We start from the raw sequence: 6,637 nt of genomic DNA, 5'->3' as shown, positions 1-6,637 counted from the left end.
CACCCAATGTCCATTTTGTTCCTTCTCCTTCCTAACTACTCCTTTGTTCAAATACCTACTTCTTGTCCTTACAGCCCATGAGATTTATAGATGCTAGCCAAACTCCCAGCTCCAGGAAACTCATGTTAGCCAATAAAATTCCTTATGGTTCAGACCAATTGGCGTTTAACCATATCACTTGTTGCTGAAAGCATCCTAACTGGCATAGATCAATCTTAACTTCCAAAGAGAATTAAAACACTAGAAAGACAAATACTGTATGATTGCTGCATGATACAAACGCTATATGATTGCTGGTACTAGAGTTGGATAAACAGGTCCATGGAAAGGGGAAAAGAAAAAAGGAAGGATGAAAAAATGTGAAGAAAGTGAGTCTTAGATTATGTCTTCAACAAATAACAAATGTATATCACCACCCAAAGTTTAAAACAAAATTTTTGAAGAATGGCAAGAGCTACAGGATGAATGAAGCAGTGTCCTAAATATGTTAAAAATAATAGTACTAGTATGAGGAATATCACACATCCTTACTTCACTGTGAAAAGTGATAATCAGCTAAATAAAGGCAAATTCAGTTCTCTCATCTCTGTAGACAGAAGTGAGGGATGTAATTACTAGCATAAGGGCTACAGAGATCATATGAAGTTAAGGGGAAAGTAACTTGACCATTATACAACTTCTTAGGGATTAAGTAAAATCCCACAGTCATGCTATTTAACTTGCCACTGGCTAACTCACTATTATGAAAAAATGTCTGTTTTCTCATTCTACTCTGTTGTAATAATAAAGAATTTCTCTGGTCTTTGTTCTGAGTTCCTGTCACTTGGCCTCTAGGGGAATTTTCTGAATGATAAGAGTATCTTTGTTATTCATAAGCATCTTGGATCATGCCCGATTTTATCTAATGACATGGCTCAGGATGGGGCTTAGTTAGCAGAAGGACCAACCAAGTGTTAAGAGGGTTGAGCTTTGAGTCACCTAGACCTTCAGAAAAGGAAGGAAGGAACCAGGAACCTTTCCTGGTTGGTGAACATACTGATATTCTGGAAGGATGACATGCCCTGATTTGGTGGGTAGAGGGCGTGAAAGCTGTGTCCAGGACCTTCCACGACTTCAATTTTAGCACAATATACTTTTCATACAACAAGTTAAACACTTGGTTTTATACTTCACTATTTGTGTATCTTTCTCTCTCTCTAGTCTGTAATGTCCTAAAGGGCACTGATTGAGTCTTGTTGCTTTTAGGATCCTATAAAACAGGGGGTAGGACATAATCTTTAAAGGAATGATATACCCAGTAAGGATAAGACATAAGGTAGTTAGACCCAATTAGGCCCAAGATGGTAGAAAAGCTGACTTCAGTAGACCTTGAGCCTCACTATAAAACATTTAGCATGTTAAAGACACACCCACCAGCAATAGGACTGTTCTGAGGCTGTCAAAAAAGTGGGTAGTGAGCCAGTTCCTGGAAATCCCCATCTCTTTCCCCAAATAGTTGGAATACACTCTTGTTTCTTAGCCTATGAAATTACCCAACCCATAAAAACCAATCACCCCATATTTTGGGGTAACTCTCTCTTCTGGGATGGACTGCACTTTGTCTATGGCATATGTATCTCTCTAAATAAAACTGCTTTCACTTTACTGTGGCTGGCTTTTGAATTCTTCCTTGAATAAAGCCAAGGATCCCCACTTGGTGGCCCATCCCAGCAATTCATCCGAGACCTGGGATGTGACTACCCTCTCGTACCCCATTTTTCCTGCAACTACAGGGTTTAGAATGCTGAAGGACTAGGGAAGAACGAAACAGCAATCTCAAGGGGATGCTAATGTGCTTCTTCAGAGTGTGGCTGAGTCTTGCTTTTTGGAGCACTCATGATGTTTGCTAGTTTCAAAGCATGATTCTCCAGCCTACTGAAAATACTGGTATCTTTCCCCTTTGCTTAAGTTGGCTGAAACTGGTTTATAATCCTTACAGATGAACTCTGACAGGAGTAAGCAAAAGCAGCCTGTTCTTTCTGCAGTTTTCAGTAACCTTTCCTGGTACCTAGCCATCTGAATCCTTTCCAGTTTGTATAACAGAAAGATTCAGAATTATACAAGCCTTGCTGCTGCTGCTAAGTTGCTTCAGTCATGTCCGACTCTGTGCGACCCCATAGACGGCAGTCCACCAGGCTCCCCCGTCCCTGGGATTCTACAGGCAAGAACACTGGAATGGGTTGCCATTTCCTTCTCCAATGCATGAAAGTGAAAAGTGAAAGTGAGGTCGCTCAGTCGTGTCCGACTCTTAGCGACCCCATGGACTGTAGCCTACCAGGCTCCTCCGTCCATGGGATTTTCCAGGCAAGAGTACTGGAGTGGGGTGCCATTGCCTTCTCCAATACAAGCCTTAGTGAATGACAAATAATTCACATTTATACCAAATATTCATGGAACAATCTTGGAAATAAAAATACATGGAATCCTTCTATGGATTTAACATTTAACTTTTAATGCTAACTTTTACTAAGTTGCAACAAACAGATATACCAGCTAAGACAGCCAAAGATGAAAAAGTCAAGTGACATCTGACGATTATGATGGGGGTCAAGTGAATGAGACTCTGTACTGAAACGAGAGAGAAATACTTAATACCACTATATTAAGACATATATGAAGAAAAAAAGATAAAAGCAATTATTTTTGTTTGATTTGGCACTGGCCAGGCTTCAGTTGGATCAAGCTATATTCAATTTTATATGCCAGGCTGTAGGAACAAAACAAAACAAAACAACCTGGAGAGTGTTCAGAGAACAGGAACTGATTAAAGGTTTGCTAAATTAGACCTATGAGAAATTGTCAAAAGAACTGGGCATGTTCAGTCAAATGCAAAACATCTGGGCAGGATGAACAATTAAGTACAAGCATATGAAGAGATGGTTCCCAAGTCTGAGGTTTAGGTTAAACAGCAAGTTGAAAATCATGGGATTAAGAACATAAAACAAAACAGATCAATGTTAAGTGTGGAGTAAATATTGTGAAAACAAACAAAAAAGCTTTAAAGAAAGTGATGAATGGATGTATCTGTCAGAATTCTTCACATACCACTATTAAAACAAATTCAATTTTGGGCTTAAATAATATAGAAAATGGAAAAAAAACCATATTTTGATAGGTTGTATTTAAAAAGTGAAAATATTCAGATCAAATATTAAGAATGTTTTTTAAGAAAAAAATGGTCTACCTGGGAGCCTTCTTTGGGACCCAGGTTTATCAGAAGAGAAGAGAAGCCCTGATACGAAGTGTCTCAGCTCCTGAATGAGGATAATTCCCTTGTGTGTGTTTTTTTGGGAATGGGGGCGGTGTAGAGAGCAGCGTGTCTGGCATCTGGAGGAACCCTCATTAAAGATTCCCCATGGACTTCCCTGGGGGTGCAGTGGCTGAGACTTTGCTCTCCCACTCCACACACCCAATGCAGGAGGCCTGGGTTTGATCCCTGGCCAGGGAACCAGATCCTGAATGCTGCAACTAAGACCCGGTGCAGGCAAATAAGTACTTAAAAAAAAAAAAAAAGAACAGGGTAAAAAAGAGACTCCCAGAAATGCCCACCAAGATACATGATTCTCTCCAGATGGTCCCTGTTATTTATCCTTTCTCTTTGTCAAATAGAAACAGTTCCTTCTCTGAAATAACTTCTGCTATTCGGAGGTCTTGTTGGGCAAAGCAAGTAGAAAACTATTTGTTCTCCAGTTTATACCCTTTACTTCTTGAAAAAAAATTAGGATATAATTGCTTTACAATATTGTGTTCGTTTCTACAGTACAATGAACTGGATCAGCCATATGTCACCTCCTTCTTGGACCTCCCTCCAAAAAGACAACCTTCAGAATGGGAGAAAATATTTGCAAACGAAGCAATGGACAAAGGATTCTCCAGAATATACAAACAACTGAGCTGACCTGCCTCTTGAGAAACCTGTATGCAGGTCAGGAAGCAACAGTTAGAACTGGACATGGAACAACAGACTGATTCCAAAAGGAACTGCAGTACGTCCTCCAGGAAAAGGAGTATGTCAAGGCTGTATACTGTCACTCTGCTTATTTAACTTATATGCAGAGTACATCATGATAAATGCTGGGCTGGAGAAAGTACAAGCTGGAATCAAGATTGCCAGGAGAAATATCAATAACCTCAGATGACACCACCCTTATGGTAGAAAGTGAAGAGGAACTAAAGAGCCTCTTGATGAAAGTGAACGAGGAGAGTGAAAAAGTTGGCTTAAAGCTCAACATTCAGAAAACTAAGATCATGGCATCCAGTCCCATCACTTCATGGCAAATAGATGGGGAAATAGTGGAAACAGTGACAGATTTTATCTTTCTGGGCTCCAAAATCACTGCAGACCATGACTGCAGCCATGAAATTAAAGGACACTTACTCCTTGGAAGGAAAGATATGACCAACCTAGACAGCATATTGAAACGCAGAGACATTATTTTGTCCACAAAGTCCATCTAGTCAAGGCTATGGTTTTTCCAGTGGTCACGTATGGATGCCTGAGTGTTGGACTATAAAGAAAGCTGAGCGCAGAAGAATTGATGCTTTTAAACTATGGTGTTGGAGAAGACTCTTGAGAGTCCCTTGGACTGCAAGGAGATCCAACCAGTCTATCCTAAAGATCAGTCCTGGGTGTTCATTGGTAGGACTGATGTTGAAGCTGAAACTCCAATACTTTGGCCACCTGATGTGAAGAGTTGGCTCATTTGAAAAGACCCTGATGGTGGGAAAGATTGAGGGCAGGAGGAGAAGGGGACGACAGAGGATGAGATGGCTGGATGGCATCACTGACTCAATGGACATGGGTTTGGGTAGACTCCGGGAGTTGGTGATGGACAGTGAGCCCTGGTGTGCTGCAGTTCATGGGGTCGCAAATTGTCGGACATGACTGAACGACTGAACTGAACTGATGGAGCTCAAAATCAAAGAAAACAAACCACTCAATCAAAACATGGATGGAAGACCTAGACATCTGTCCAAAGGAGACACATAGATGGTCAAAAGCCACATGAAAAGATGCTCAACATTACTAATCATTTAGTTCAGTTCACTGGCTCAGTCATGTCAGACTCTTTGCAACCCCATGAATTGCAGCACGCCAGGCCTCCCTGTCCATCACCAACTCCCAGAGTTCACTCAAACTCATGTCCGTCGAGTTGGTGATGCCATCCAGCCATCTCATCCTCTGTCGTCCCCTTCTCCTTCTGCCCCCAATCCCTCCCAGCATCAGAGTCTTTTCCAATGAGTCAATTCTTCACATGAGGTGGCCAAAGTACTAATCATTACAGAAATGTAAATCAAAACTACAATGAGGTATCACCTTACACTGGTCAGAATGGCCATCATTTAAAAAAAATCTATAAATAATAAATGCTGGAGAGGGTATGGAGAAAAAGGAACAGTGTTATACTGTTGGGAATGTAAATTGATACAGCTACCAGGAGTTGGTGATGGACAGGGAAGCTTGGTGTGCTGCAGTTCATGGGGTCGCAAAGAGTCAGACACGACTGAGTGACTGAACTGAACTGACTGTGGAGAACAGCATGGAGGTTCCTTAAAAAACTAAAAACAGAACTACTGTATGACACAGCAATCCCACTACTGGGCATGTTCCCTGAGAAAATCATAATTCAAAAGGACACATATAAACCCCATTGTACTCTTTACTTCTTAAATACAGAGGGAGATGAAACCAGGAAGTTTGCACCACTTTCTTTTAAAGTTGTTTTACTAGCCTCATCATTTAGATTTTAACTTAGATGCAGTCATTCTAACAGTAATCTCATTTAAGTGTTCTTGTTCCCTCTTTAGGTTTGGCACCTGAATCCTGCACCTATTTGTTTGTTTACTACAATTTTGATACCAATTACAGTGTGTAGGTTTTCTGCCCCACCCCATCAGTCAATTCTCAGTTACCAATTGGGTGTCCTACTACTTAATTCAGTTCTGACACTATCTGCCAGGATACAGCATCCAATCCCATAGGTTAAGGGTCAGTCCCATCAGGACACCCTCTACCTCAGACACCAGAGATCCCAGTGGTTATCTGTGCTTCTAACTGACTGGCTATAAACAAAAGGTTCCCACAACCCCTTCCCAGGGTTTGATTAATTTGCTCATAGTACCCACGGAAACATTTTACTACTAGGTCTCTGGTCTATCATGAAAGGATTTAACTCCTTCAAAGAGAGCCAATTCTTTCCTTGCCTTATGCCAGTTCCACAGCACCCGCTTACAACACACCTGACAAAAGTTAATGATTAATTAACGCACGTTCTCACGATTCTCTTAAACGTAAATGAGCCTAGATTCAAGTTGCAAAAGTAGGAAGCACCCTCAGGTCTGCAGTATCTTTGAAAAAACAAGACCAGCAGCTCTGGTGATAGAATATGCTATCCAGTATCACAGGGCAAAGCCCTGACAGGACAGTCTGATGAAGCTGTTAACAAGATCAAAAAGGTTCCAGATAGCACTGGAGTGTGGAAGACCAACACTGGAGTGTGATCAGCGGTAAAAAGAAAACCTGGTATCTGTAACATTTAACTCATGACATCGAGATTAAGAGTGTTAATATGAATTTCATTGTATTAATCTTTTAGTT

This window comes from Ovis aries, chromosome 4 (genome assembly GCF_016772045.2).
Source record: "Ovis aries strain OAR_USU_Benz2616 breed Rambouillet chromosome 4, ARS-UI_Ramb_v3.0, whole genome shotgun sequence".
Lineage (NCBI taxonomy): Eukaryota > Metazoa > Chordata > Mammalia > Artiodactyla > Bovidae > Ovis > Ovis aries.
Note: the sequence above shows the minus strand (reverse complement) of the source record.